General features: G+C 41.3%; 1 protein-coding gene across 1 annotated transcript in view; it reads left to right on the forward strand.

The window, feature by feature from the left end:
• Positions 1–15,578, forward strand: part of LOC310902009 (uncharacterized protein) — a 60,215-nt gene that overhangs the window by 21,851 nt on the left and 22,786 nt on the right. Inside the window, exon 2 of the mRNA XM_083842861.1 lies at positions 5,414–5,483. The gene's annotated coding sequence lies outside the window, so the exon portion shown is untranslated. The remainder of the gene's footprint in view (positions 1–5,413; positions 5,484–15,578) is intronic.

Raw genomic sequence — 15,578 nt, forward strand, 5'->3', positions numbered from 1 at the left:
GACTGCACACCCCTACACAAGTAGCTATCTGGACAGGGTCAGTGCCCACATTCTGGGGCTTGTGAACCCCCCCCCAAGAGGCTGTAGTTGAGCAATATCCCCCAAACTTTGCATTGCCACTGAAGTTCTGGGACAGGAACCTGTGCTCAATATTCATACCATATGAATTAAGTCCTTGTGTTGTGGACATGCTACAGCTCAACAGTGTTTTAGTGACTGTATGCTTACTAAGGCTGTTATTTTGTTACTTCCTTCTGTTCACAAATAACAGCAGGAACACGAGCAGGTTAGGACAGCACCACTTTATTCATTACAATTTATTCATTACAGTGTGCTCTCATATTACCCTTTTCCCTCTGAAGCAGCTGTTTATTCTATACCCTGCTGGTGCAATTAATGAGAATAACAAGGTCCACTTGTGCTGACTAATGCAGAAACCCCAACAACTTTCCAACAGCCACAGCAGGAAGGAGAGATCTGTGTGCTTGATGTCTCGGAAAAGCAATGGCATCAGCCTGCAAGTGTCGGGATTTGGTCGGTCTGTGCTTGGGAAGTCCAGGTCTGATCAACATAGGTTGCCTAGGAAAAGTAGTTGTACTGTCAAATTACTGTTCTCATTACAATACAACCACTCTCCAAAATGGCTTAGACCTTACTTTAAAATGTTTAAGAACCTATTTTGTCCCATAAAGCAACTCCTCCAAGAATAAGCATGAGTATTTGTTCTGAAGGTTTTTGTTTTTTTTTTTTCTTTGAGTCTCTTAGGTATGCGTATTATACAGCTATGTGCCTTTTTTCAGTTCTGCACAGAGTATCCTGCTTTTTTCTTCAAAAGTATTGATTTCTTGGAAGCTGTATTGATCTGTGCTGGAAAAACACATACAAGTCATTATGGTATTCTTGTAATTTCTTATTCATTTCTACACAGACTTCAGTGCTTGTCTCCTACAAAGCATGCTTAGTGCAGCACTTTAAGGACAGTCTGATACAGTGATCTTACTGTTCAAAGTACTCTTCAGGTTTTTGAAGCTCCAACCTGAATCAAACAATTGCATTGGAGTGGTATCATCGATTTGCTCTATGATATGCCAAGTTGAGTAGGGAAGCATTTTAACGGTCACTTCAAAGAAGCCAAAATGTACTGTTTGGAAACTATTCTCTAGGAAGGATACCAAAGACATGGCAATGCTGGCTACTGCGAACCTGAAATTCAAGTGAAACCTCGAAGGGTGTGGATCTGTGACTCAAAACCACAAGGAGCTTGTACAAATCCCTCTAAGTTGAAAGACTGAAGATAACAGTTAGAAGCTTGGCAAAGCTAGATAGTAAGCTGCTCATGAAGTGAGAAGTAAGGTAAAAACAAACAAACAAACAAACCTGACTGTCCTGTCTTTAAGTTAAGACTAGATTATATTTTTCACATCAAATTTTTCCTGATACTGCTTAGAAAATGGACAAGTGAATTGGTAGACCTCAGATAACACTAGAGATGTAACCTCATCTATTTTTTAAGCTCTTATTTTTTCTTCAGTCATGTCTGAAACACAAAGGTTCCTTAATGTGCTGTTGTGTACAGGATTCGTTTCCTGTTTAAATGTTTGCTTTGCCTTACCGTAACGTAACAAAGATGTGTTAGTCCAAGTTCATTCTTGGATAAGTTTGAATACAATGAGGCTGTGTGGATTTTAAGTTCATCCCACTCTATAAAGAAGAAATTTTTGATAAGCTCATCTAAATTTTTTGTCTTTGAAGTTTGGAAGAAAGTGAGTGGTCCTGGAGATCCAGATGGTCTGCTCTCTAGCAGCTCCTCTGCATGTTCACATTGCTCAGTAGTTCAACTGCTCATGCTCTTTCTCCCTGTGAGAGAGTGGTGTAGGAAATGATTGAAACCCTGCTTGGTGCTGTTGTGTGATACTGCACAAGTTGCTTAACTCTCACTTGCCTCCCTTGGAGAAATAACCTTACATCTGAGTGTAGCCTGAAGTACAAGACAATTGATGGTTGGGAAATACCAGCAGAAAGCTCAGTTAATTGACATAGATTTGTGCCAATTTAAACTTCTAATAATAGTGGCCTGGTGGTATTACTGAGCTTGGGAAACAATGTGTTGTAAAATGCAAACCAATATAGCCAGCATGATGTATTGTAGGTTGGAGTCATCAGAAGGAAAAAAGGTCTAGTCAAAACAACTTGAGGAGTTATTACCAAACAGGCTGATAAGGTCCTTTTTCCATCAGAAGGGCTTGTGACAGCATACAGAAGTACTTGTCGTTCATGTCTAGAAAGAAAAGTGTTTTGATCCTGTGACAGCTTTTCACCATGACTATATATTAAGAACAAATGTCATCCTTTTCACAGCTTTCACCGGAACAGCCAAATAAACTGGGTCTATTTATAGCCTCTTGAAGAATACAGGCACTGGTATTTAAAGAACAGTTGGTGATTCATGGAAAACTGATAAACACTACTTTCAAAAACAATGGTGCACAGGGCTTGCATTGTGCTCCCTATAGCTGCTGTTTCTTGTATCTTACCAGTTAGTCATACATCCTGAAACACCCAGGGATCTTCCCTGTGGTACAGGTCTATTTGTGTCATGAATCTCATTATTCTTAGATGCTTTGTTTTCTTAATATTGTACTTGGTGTGCCTGTGCAAGAATACTTCTGCCCCTAAAATATGAATCCGTGGTAGTCTGCAGTGAGATGCTGGTAGATTAGCACCAGGACAAAAGTCGCTGCTATCACAAGTCACACTTGGCTTGGCAGCCTTACAGACCTGTAGGAACTGACCAGGCATGAAAATAACTTTTAACCCTAGGTTGGTCCTCTGGTATTACAACTGAAGCTTTTTACCTTTGCTGCCTGTGCTGTTTGTCCTGAGTAGATATAAGATGCCAGAATGGATGAAGCAGAATCTTTCCTAAGCATTTAACTGTGAAAGAGGTGGTTATTTTACTTCAACTCATTTCCTGAAACATTATATAATTTCTTGTTGAGCAAAGATAAGAGGCTAAACACAGTTGGTATTAATCTCTCCTCTAAATTAAAACAATGAGGAGCTATGCTCTGCAATACAGAAGAGGGAAATGAGAAACTAATTCAGTAACTCTAACTGAATGATCATAATTTCATTATCTGAATTTCCAAGGAGTTGCTGCTAGTGTACTACTCCAAATCAGTGATCATAAATGGGAAATCTGTGGTCTGGGGGCAGGGTGTATTTTATGTTGCTGCTTTCCAGAAATGAAAAGATTTAACAGAGGTCCAGTGGCCTAGTTGATGTGGGACTAAATCCACCTCTGCACCATACTCTGGAGCCTGTGTCCCCGGCTGACAGATGGCTGTGCATAGGGGAGTGCATAGAGGAGAATGGGTTTTCAGGTGCCTCCTCTCAGTCTGTTCTCCCCAGTAACACAAGATCTACTTTCTGATTCTGGAATAAGTTCCTGGACTCTGGATTTCCCAAATGCTGAGTGCTCTTGCTCGGCTGGGAGGCACAAAGGCCCTTCCCTGTCCTCCCTTCTGCGGTTAATGCATAAAGCCTCTTGTCTAACCTGTTGGTTCCTAGTGCCTGAGGACATGATGCCAGTAAACAAAAGGTATACTATAGCCTAGGATGACTTTCATTTACTTGAATATTCTTCATGTTTCTTTTGGGTTAGCCCCAAGAAATTCTCTTCCCAGAGCAGCTTTAATCTGTTCCCTGTTGAAAATAGGTAATATGAAGCCAGTCTAGTCATATCTAGACTGGATACATTTTTCTCAATGATATGTCATTGATATGGTTATATCCATTAGAGATGTTTTCCCTTCCATATGCACCAAACCAGAGTAGTTTTCAGAAAACACTTAAAGATTAGCCACAGCTGGTTGCCACATAATGATAAAAAATGCCAGCAAAATTATTGATAGGAAGTCGTAGCATTCATCAGTGTTGGAAGTGAATTGTTCACTACAGTACTTGTTGCTGGAGATGGTCAGTCATGTATCAGTGCCAGATTGTGCTGTATTTGCAACAGAGGACGATGGGTGGTGGGTGGCTCTTTCTCCAGTGCAGAGTTGGAGTTGACAAGGCAAGGAGTGAGCTTTTTTCCTCTAAAAAAACTCAGACTTTAAGTGCAGTGTTGTGATCCCAGTAAACAGGAGCTGATGCATTATCTGTGCTGAACCATGAGACTGGGCGCATTTCACATCAACAGACTTGGCCTGGATTTAATGAGTAACTTCACAAATGTTAATGAATGCAGAAGTGTAGTCTTCCTCTGGGTACTGCTGTGGGCTGTATTTGACTGCTTGCTGTATCTGAAAATGTGCCTACACAGGGTTAATGCAGTGTCAGCAGTGAGCACTGCCTGCTAATTCCAACCCTGTACCCTCCTGAGTCTGTGCTGCTTTCTGAACTTTGATCAGAAATGACAGCTAGATAATTGTTTAAGTGAAAGCTAATTATGTTATTATTTTATGTTCACTGGTCAATAATATGTACTTCTTGTCATTTATAATAGTGTTGGAGAGGGGCACCTGGATCAATTCAATGCAGCCTCAACACCAAACATCCTATTTTTTTATTTTTGCTATGTGCATACAAAACAGTAAGCTCATTCTTTCAGCTCTCATCTCTGTGTGTGTTAATGCTTTGAGGGAGGAAAGCTTAAAGGGGCAGCAGGGCTTGCTCAAATACATGCAAGTTGGTTTGCAAGGAGGAATGAAAATACTGCTGTACTTTAATGAGAATTGTGAATGTAGTTATTTTTATCACAAAGGGCTTGCATAAAACCCTATTTGTATACATCTCTATTGTTTGTGAACAATGGAATGCAACAAATAATGAAGGGAAAGTTATGAATGAATGGGTGTAGGTGTTTCTGCTCAAATTTTCTTTTAAGATATGAAACTTAAGTATTACAACAGAAGTATGTTTTTGTTAGGACCTACCTTCCCACAGTAAATTAAGGATCTGTGCCAGATTTCCTTGCTGAAAATTGCCATAGCTTTAATGACTCTTACCATGAGTGGAATTACCATTGCTTATGGACTAGTCACAAAAGAAGATTTCTGATGTCTAGGTGCAAAAGATGTAAGTAGGTGCTCAGTAGTACACTGGTAGTATGCATCGATTTTAAATTTCGTTCATTAGTACTGGGTAAGTCTCAAGATGTTTTGGCAGCCATGAAGAGATCCTAGTTAGCATGACAATCCTGTGAAATTTCTGAAGCATATGAGTGGATTTAAACACTGTCTTCAGATGACGCTAGACGGAGTCTGGAAGAAAACCACTCTGGGGTTCTAAAATGTAAACTAAGGTATTTTGTATACCACGTGTATTTCTTCCTGCAGGGAAAGGTGGGGAAAAAAGCTGGGAAAAAACATATCTGACAGTTTTAATGCATCTTCATCTCCTTTACCAACAGTGGCTTGTCATCTCTCTGTGCTGAAGGATACCAAACACCAGGCTGGTGGGGCATAGATCTTCTGGACAAGGTAACATCTCTCTCCTACAGAAGCAGCTTCTTTCTTGGCCTACTGTGTAGTGAACCCTTCTCTTCTTTTCCAACCACTGTTTAAGTACTTTACATTAGGTAAATGTTGACAGAAAAGTGTAGTACTAAGCGGTAAACATATGAGGTATGTTCCACCATGGTTAACTCTGAGAAGACTTCCAATTTTGGGGGTATGCATGGTAGCTGAATGCAAGCAGTCAGTAGGAACTTTGGTCTCAGTAGTCTACTGCCACTGAGATGTTTCTGGGGCTCTTAAGACCAAAATCTTTTCTTGGCCTGAGGTGAGAACCTCAAACCCATGAGGAGACTCATGCTGACTGCTGTTCGTGTTGCTTACTACTTCATCTTTGCATTTATTGTCATTAGGGAAATTCACTTTTGGGACAGCCTCTGTTTTTGGCATGTTTCCCATCCACTGTATTTTTTTCTGGCTCTTTTCCCTGCTCTTGAGTATTCTTTCACTTTGTCCACCTTTTTCCCCATTCCTTGTATGAAACTAGCATTAGAACCATCATTGTTAGGGTTTAACAGACCAATTAGTTTAACAGCATGTTATTGTTTTCATATTAAATTGTGATTTATAAGATGATAGTGTTGGATAGCATATGAGTTCCTGGTGGGTTATTTTTGTAAATACAAGTGCCAGCATCCTGCTGAGTTTGTTTTTGTCCTGTTTGTATAATGAAAAGTTATGTTCCAAATAAGCCTTTTGGAGTTAGGTGGAACTACTAAAGTAGGACAGATATCTGATATCACTGCCCTACATTTACAGGTGCCTGTGTGAAATCAGATATACAGGACCTTGGGCAGACTTTTGCAACTTGTGTAGAGCATTAAGAAAGCTGGGTTGGATGCAGCAGGCCAAACTGGAAAGAGCTTGTTGGTTGTGGGAAGCAATGGAAGTGTTCAAGGCCAGGCTGGATGGGGCTCTGAGCAACCTGGTCTGGTGGGAGTTGTCCCTACCCATGGCAGGGAGTTTGGAACTAGATAATCTTTAAGGTCTCTTCTAACTCAAACCTTTCTATGATTCTAGTGTTACACTTCTTCTGATCACTCTTGATCCTATGCCAATCTACCAACAGCATCTGAACAAATCAGCAGTTTGTTTGTACACAGTGTACATGGTTTCCATATTCCGTTTTCCTCGATCAAGCTGTAAATGTCATGCCTCCTGCTGGCAGACATGGTGGATTCCAGTGAAGATATGGTATTGCCCTCCTTCGCTCTCATCCTTCAGTCTCTTCTGTTTCCAATGGGAGTATTTCCCAGACACATACAAAGAAATTATTGCTAGGAAGTGGCGGAATTGTAATATTACCTGGCTTAAAGAAGGCCTAATTGATGGCTCCTTAGTAGAAACCCGTTTTGACTTTGTCTTCAGAAGTTGTACTGAAAATGTTAAATCAGGTCACATATAATTTTCAGAGTATTCACTGTAGTTAGTCTAACATACAGCTCAGAGTAAGATGTCTAACAGTTAAGTGTTCCTTTAAGTTTCAGTTCACTGTAAGTTGCTGAAAGAAAGCTTTTTCCACTGGAACCTGGCTATGGACTTTGATTTGGGGATGTCCCTTTCTAAAAGGATGCTGTACCCAAATGGCTGTGAGAGTCTCCAAGGGACTGTCTTACACCCTGTTTGCCACCCTGTGTCTATTTGATGTGGGGAATTAATCGAAGTTTTTTAGACACCTATAGCGTGAAGGGACTGCAGAACAAGATTGCTGCTTGCAGTCATATTTGGGGAGTGATTGCAGCCTCAGACCTGTGACAGCAGATCCTGTCCTGTTTGTACTTGAGGGGTTCGGCTAGATCAGCCTGAGATACCTGCTAGTGTTAGAGGATACAGTGATGGTGCAACACTCACATTGCTCCCACAATACTATCAGAAAGGAAAGCAGGTGCATTTTGAACATGTGGGAGAGCTTCATGTGAGGGAAATTGTACTCCTAGATAAGAAGCAAGCAAAAAGGTGATCTGCCTGGGAAAACCAATTGTACAATGCACGTGTTTTAATGCTGCTTAAGTAATCCCAAACAAAAGTTAATTTTGATAAATCCTAATGTAAGTGGTCTGTCTTCCTTTGTAGAAGTGAATTCATTTAAAATAGCCACTTAGCATGGAAGTGAATTTGTCTATGAAAGCAGTGAAGTGGTTCAATGGATCTACTTCAATGAGCTAAAGGTGTAACTGCTGCTGTTTTTACCCTCCATGAGAATATAGTCTCTCTTTGCTATTAAATCCAAAGAAGTCAAAGCACTGGAAGCGTTTTAGCATGACACCAGTAGGTCTGAACCCTAGCTCTCCTGTAGCTGACCTCCCTTATCTCACCAGATCTAAAAACTAAGGGCTTTGCCTCCACTCTTATAGAAGAGCTAGTGTTAGCACCCACTCTTTTCTGTGTTGGAACATGCCCTTTTTTTTAATGAAAGTAAAGCCTAAAATGTTGCAAACATGTTTTCTGAATGTTCCCACATGCTTTACCTTGAATATGCTATGAATGTCATCTTCTTAAATAAGGCCGACTATACTAAGGCTAAGGATGCTTGTGACATTTTCAGGATCAGCATTAGTGTTAGTGGATTTCTTTCCTGCAGTACAGATTACTGATGGTGCTATGTATGTAATGATACAAGGAAGGGATCAGACTAACAGTCACTTGATAGTTGACCCAAATAGCTGATTATGTGCACGCTCTCATTGAATCGCAGCCACAGATCAATGAAAAGAGGGAAGTTAACTTTTCCACAACTGCAGCAGGCTAAGAATCATAGAATCATAGAATATGAATGCAAATTTTTACCATCTGATGCGTGACAAATTGGAATTTGTGGGCAGAGCTGAGCAAAAGGGTTTTTTAAATTAGATTGACTGACCAGACTTGGAGAAAGGACATCTCTGGTTAGCTGAAACGTTTCACTTTGACTTTAAAGGGTGCAGTCAAAATTAAAAATAAAAGCATTTAGAAGTGACGTTGTAAAAAGTGAAAAATTTTGCTTTTGCAATGTCATGTTTTTTGATAACTTATTTTTAAGTAAACTATTTGACAGACGTAGGGAGAAAAGTGCTGAAGCTATTTTCCAAAGTCAACATGTTGTGACAAGGTTAAAAATCTAAGTTTTCACATTAGGTTTTCCCTTTCTAGACACTAATTCAAGGAAATGTTAAAAATACTGTTACAATTGCTATTTTAATTATTCTTTGTGCTTTGGCATGTTTCAGGTTTCTTTGCTTTATCATGTAAAATCCCTATTAAAGAATATTAAAACCAATTTCCTTGATATAATTTCTTTAACAATAGTTACCCTCTAAAAGGAAGTGTAGCAACTAATTGTACTTTTTACAGATAACTTTTTGTTTTCTTTATGCTGTCATACTTACGCTTTAAGACATTTTAGTGAATTTAGGACTTAATCTAGGAGAAAGAACCTAATTTGCCATACAGTGGGAAGCAGGGATTTCAGAAAAGTCCTGGAGTGAGAAAACAATTAAAATGCTAATGAATCTGGCCCAAGCAAAGGTGTTTATCCAAACAGACATGAAGGGAAGGAGTATAGTTTGAAATTACAGCAAGAGATCAAAAGATGTCTGAAATGATTGCAAAAGGAAATTAAAATATATATATTAAAGCATAATTCATTTAATTAAAGGTTTTGTAAAACAGATACAGAACTAGGCACTGAAGTGGATGATGCAGATGAATGTTTGAAACGAGCAGCTGATGTAATGTTTAAACATGTTAATAAAAATATGGGTGCTTTGCTCTGCCAAGAATGAAGGATTTTTGTGTATAAATACAAAGTGCTGATCTGTGGAGACAGAAGAGGACCAGGCAAAGGTGCACATGGGTTCTTGAGAGGTAGATTTGCCCATTTTCCTTGTTACCAGCTTGTCTCAACTGAGATGTGACCAACTCCTTGATTTGCTGGGATGAATGCACTGGCGAGAAAAGAGGAGGCTGGCTTGCTGATGTTGGGACTGGAATTAGCGCTACTTAATGTCGGTTGCCATCTGGATGTGGGAAGCAGGTGGTGACCCAGGGGATGGTGACACCCTTCTTGGTCATCACTGGAAAGATGAAAAGTTGCTCTAGAGGTGGTTGTATCTGAAGTCATACACAGTGGTATCTCCTGTGCATAAAATAGACACTCAGGAGCTGCAAATGCATCCTGCTGAAGTCCTGGGTGTGTAAGTGGGTGTTTGGTGGATCAGTCACTTCAGTGCAGCTGCGCACCAGGATGGAGAGGTTCTGCTTCTGCTATGCAGGGAGTCCACTACAGGCAGGTCTTTGGTCATTCCCCCACTGTTTTCACCTCAGAGGCTATTTTCAGAATGAGAATGAAGCGTGTAGATTGTTTTACCCTCGAAGCAAAAAGAGACAGCTTTGCCAAAATCAACAGCGTGTTTCAAAGCCTTCCAGGTTCCCTAAAACACAAAGGCTGACTCAGAGCTGTGACTCATGGTCAGGAAGCAGCAAGCCGGGGACTCCTTATCTGCTCTCCTATCTGGGGTGTGGGAACAAACGGTGGGGTGGGGCAGGTGCCTGCTGGTGGAAGAGTAGAGGAAAGGTTAAATATTATGACAGCTTCCACTTCTTGGGGAGAGGGCTGGAAAACAGTCATCCTTTCTTGCGTCCTTCCTTACTGGCAAATGGAGCTGTTTTAGTATGAGAAGCATATGAGTACTGTTGTAGGTTCATTGACAGCTGTACAGTAAATCAGTCCCTGTGTGAATTATTTATGTGGAAAGCATTAGATTAAATCCTACCAGTGATGAGAGTACCTCAGGCATGCAGGAGATTGTCACTGCTGACTTTGCAAGGACTCTGGGCTATGTCAGTCTACTCTGTCTGGCTCTATTTACTGTCACCCACCTTCCTCCCCGCCAGCACAGCAGTGATTCATGGTTGAGATTGTGCAGGGCTTTTGCACCTGAATTCCAAAGGCATGGATAGCAAAACCAGACCTTTCACTGGGACTTTAAAAGCTAAAGGGTGCTGCAGGGCCTGGGATTGTACCAGTGAGTGACAGTGCACAGCATCTCTTGGCAAGAAGCTGAAGGATGCAGAGAACTTCCTGCATTAAGTTTGTCTGAAGCACTACATGCTCCCTTCAATCATTCCCTACTTTGGGAGAAAATAGTTACTTTTAAGCTTCAAAAGATGCGTAATGGTCTTTCCTTTCACATCTAATGCTAGGCAGTATTACCCCTATTATTTCACTGCTTCCTGACAGGCTGTCCAGTGGGCCGTGCCCAGCCACAGATGTGCTTACTTTGCTCTTTGATGGACATATGGCCCAGGACAAGTGATCCTGACTTGTGCCAGACCCATCTCTGTGTGCCCTGGATCAGCTGTGGGAGCATGAAGATCCCTTTGTGGCCTGGCCTGTCTTACTGTGAGCTTCCCACGCACCTGCCTCTGCTTGGCTCCTTTGGCTGGTGGGGCCATGTCTCAGACCCGCTGCCAGTCTCTGTGCAGTCTGGGCTTTCCCTCTCTTTCCCAGCCTCATGTGGCAGCATGTGTCTGGTGTAAATGAGGGTGGTGATTAACCAAAAAAAAAAATTAAAGAAATTTCTTCCTCTGGCTAGGATCCCACAAGACAGATGTTCCTGGGAAGTGGCTGCTCTAGGGCAATCCAGAGGAGTAACTGCAGCTCACGCAGGCACACCCAAACCAGCTCAAAATGAATTTTCTGGAGCAGCAATCAAGCACTGGCCCTGTGGGGTTGGTGCACAGGTACTCTGCTGGTACGGGACACCAAGCTCTGCTGAACTGGCCTGTGGTGTGCTTCCCCTGGGGTGCACCCAGGGCTCCCCAGGCCAAGAGGGCTGGCCTATCCTGTTGGAGAAAATGAAAGGGAAAAGCTGGAGGGGGCTGGGTTCAGTGCCCTGTGCTCCATGCAGCTATTTGCACTGGGATGTGCAGCAAAGGTTTGTTGCTGTTCTGCTGGTAGGGCTTGATTGCATCCGGGAGCAGTGCACATGGCTTCAGAAGTGAAAGGGAACAGGGAGAGACTTTAAAAGGTGTCACCTGTGCTTTCCCTCCAAGGTCAGTCTTGGTTTGACAATGCTGTAATTACCTGCTCGGCTCTATTTAGTGTATGTAAGCACGTGTGGGTGTTTGAGTTTACTCGTACATATGTGCTGGACATCCTGCCTCTATAGCAATACTTGCAGACTAAAGGTACCTGCTTTCTAGCGCGAGCTCTGCTGAGGTGGCCTGGCTGCAGCTGTGACAGCGATGTCTGAGGGACCCCAGCACAGCACCCCGACATACCCCGTCCTGTGTGTCAGTGGTGCCAGCTACTCCAATTACTGTTATGCCTTCAACAAAAATAATGTACAGTCATCTGGCTTTTTCCTATTTAGTTCAAAGTCTGTGAGCATTGCACCTTTTTGGTAAGGAGTCCTGTTGGGAGGAAGAAATGTATTTTAAGGAATTAGTGACTTCTGCAGCTCTTGTAGCTCTTCCAGGTATTTCTCTTCAACTCCTATTTCTTCCTCTTCTTGATCCTTTGTTGAACGTTATAATCCTGTGTTTATATCTGTCTGTTGCCATAGAAATAACTCATGTTGCTAACTAAGCTAGGAACTTCCTTGAGGGATAAAGGAAAGGGCTATTCCTTATAATTGCCTCATCTGTGAGAAAATAACAAGTCTCCAGATGGATTTCTCTTCAAAGATCACGAATTTTAACTCCTCTACCCTAATGTGAAAAGTTAGGCCCTTTGGGTGGCATTACACTAGCTTTCTTCAAATTGTTGGTCTAGCAGTGCTTCTGTATCCCGCCTCCCAAATCTGCTTCAGCTCTCCATCAAAAGGACCTAAGGATAGTTCAAGCTTTCTTCCCATCAAAGCTTTGCTTTTTCTGTTGATGCTGCAAATGTCTGACTGTTAGGTATCTGCCTAAAATATCAGTACTCTTTTGGAAGGAGCTAAAGTCAGTGAATGGCAATAGCTCCCCATTGTTGCTGACCCAGGGTTTGAACAAGGGACCTTCCAGCTGATGTCAGGTGTGGTGGCCCCTGTCTGCTCCTGGAAGTCCTTATTTGTGCACTGTCTTGTGCCACTGGTTTGCCCACACCTTTTAAAGTCAAAACTAAAGTCTTCAGTTTATCTTTGTTCTGTTGGATGAGAAAATTTACTGCAAACAACTACATAGTCTCTAACAAAAAACCAACCAAACAAAAAAAACCACAAAGCATTATATAGAAGGGAAGCCACAACAGCACTTACAAATGAAATGTGACTTACAAGGCTTTAAATGTCTTTTTGCCCGAAAAGTGACTTTTTTGCATTTAGATTAAGGAAAATGTTAGCATTTAGGAGCAGGGTGGTTTAAGTCTTTTCCACTGTAGGGAGAAACAAAGTGAAGTATCATACAAAACAATGCAAATTTAAGAGGAAGTTTTTGGCCTTCAGGAAGGCTGCTTTACATCCAGTTAATGTTTGTGTAGCGTGGAAGCCATGCTCAGCTTTGGTAGAACAATCTCCTAATTCAGCAACTGCTTTTTAAAGAAGTAGGGCAGCTGTTGCTGTTTGCAGTCTCTGCTCTAATTTTGCATGATTCCTGTCACTTAAAAATAAACTAAGCCCCATCCTGGTGGGCATGGGTGGTTGTGTGACATTTTATTTCACTAGGTTCCAAAGCACCATTTCATCAATCTTTATTCTTCCCTCCTTCTGCCTGCTTTTTCCAAATTCTGCTTGGTATTCTTTTCCTCTTCTGTCAAATGAAGCCCTACCACTTCTACAGTTCACCTGTTCCCAGTCTGTTCTATGCTACTTCAGTTCTTGCCATTTATTTTCTTAAAACACTGCAGAATTGGTGATGCGGGTTGAAAATGTTAATATTCATCTGCAAAGCTTGATACTTGTTACAGAAAACATTACTGGATTTAAACTTTATGAGCAGTTTGGGAAGTAAATATCCCACATGTGGGTAAACTGAGGTATGGAAGTAACATTTTTTCAAGGTTGCAAATAATTCAAAAGCAAAGGAAAAAAAAAAAAAAACAAAAAAACAACACCAAAAAATAAAAAGATCCTGAACTGACCCTAGGTTTACATTTCACTTCAAGTGTCTGCATTCTAGCAACCCACAATGTTCATCATGTGGAAAGAGTAAGTGAAATGAGCAATGTGATACTTTAAGAATCCTTTAAAACATCACTATTACACTTCGGATGGTCATGAAAATCTGTTTGGATTTCCTTTTGCTTTTTTTTTTTCTTCTGCATTGCATAACTTCACCCCAGAATCTTTAAAATCAGATAGGGAAAGTATTTGAGCCCATGTCCCTGCAGTCCTCTAGCCAGGCTCTTACAATGGGTGCTCCATACTTGGGTCTGAGATGGCAAAGCACCTGAAGGTACAGAAAGCCAAAGGCACTGTGTTTCTAAGCACTTCTTTGCTACAGGCACACTCATAATGCTCATGTTTATCTATAAACCCTGCTTGCGAAAACATTTATCTCCAATTGTAGCATCAAATATTTGGGCAATTATAACCTTGATGAAGGCTGAATAGTCTTGAAACCTTCACCACAGCTAGAGGCATCCTTTTTTTTTTCTTTGCCTCACACTTGTACTTGGGTTAGGAAGAGGGACCTGGGGGTGGAAGAGGGAGAGAGGTAGGGATGTCTGGAGTGGTGGGGGAAGGATGCAGTGCTTGTCTGGTTCTTTCAGGTCATGTCCAGAGAGGCCCGCCATTCCGCAGAGCTCATATCCACAACCACATGCTGACCTTGAAATATCCAGATGTCTCCATATTTCATGTGTTGACCTCTCAACAACAAATGGTGTTGGAAAACACTTGCTTCCTAGCATGTGCTAAAACAACAGTTGCTTTCCATAACTTCAGTTGCAGAGCTTTCTGCTATGTGCATGTTTTATTTTTTTTTTTATTTTTTTACAGTGCCAACCTCTTCAGAAGTAGCAGGATGTTGTGATCCATACTGATTCCTAATTTGACTACCAGCCACCAATTTTTTTTCAGGAAGTTTTTTGCCAGCTATGTCATAAAGAGAAATCTGCTCTGACTTGATAAAAAAAAATAGCTTGAACAGCAGTGAGTGCAAAATGATGAGAAGCAGAGCCAGCTCGTCTCCAGCTCACCTTCCTGTTTTCCTCATTAATACTCATTTTTGGGTAATGTCTGAATCCAAAGCAACTTGAAAACATCACGGTAGTGCACAAGTCCAACAAGGCCAGGTCTGAATCTAGTCCTGCATCTAGGGAGGGACAGGTTTGTCCTTTCAAAACCTGAGGTAAGTGCAGAATGAGGATATGACTCGGCCTGTCTGTTACTAATGATCTCTCGTAAAGAAAACAGATGTTAAACACAGATTTTCTTGGAAGCATAATATACCAGTAATTTAACAGGCAGGAATTTGGTTATAACATGCTGACCTTTAGCAGTCCGCTCATAATTTCTTGTAACTTTCTTGCTAAAAACTTGTTTTGAATAAAACCTCAAACATTTTTCTCTAATTTTGAACAGAATACCTTTAAATGAATGCAAAACCTAGTTTTTCTCGATTTTTCCTTTTTAGGCTCACTTCCTCTAAGTAGTTACAGGAAAATCAGAAGCAAGTATTCACTGGAATAATTAAAGCCAGTATTGAAATAGGTAAGGGCAGGAGTCCTATAAAAATATGCAGTTGGAAGCAAAAATAGAGGAAAAAAATATATGTTGCAGACCATAAAGTGAAATAGCTTCTTTAGCTCTGGAAAGCTCTGGGAGGATGGTGTCTGCCTCGAGACAGGAAGAACCCAGCCTCCTGCCTTGATCCCACGCTGTCTCTCGTGGGGCTCGGTCCTAGTCCCTGGGCCCTCTTCCCTGGCATGAAGAGTTGTGACTTCTCTTCCAGAGTTTGTTGGTGGATGCTTTAGCTTGTGTTAGGGTATGGTAAGATACTAGATATTTAATATAGTGTGAATATTTTAACTTTTGTGGGGGTCACAAGTACTGTGAAACACAGTCAGTGTTGTATCCTGGCTGCCCTAGCTGCATTTTAATACTTCACTTTTAAATTCCCCTGTAAGCCTTAATTAATGCACCTCTAAGTCTCAAGGTG

The sequence above is a fragment of the Anser anser genome, assembly GCF_964211835.1.
Source record: "Anser anser genome assembly, chromosome: 6".
Taxonomy (NCBI): domain Eukaryota; kingdom Metazoa; phylum Chordata; class Aves; order Anseriformes; family Anatidae; genus Anser; species Anser anser.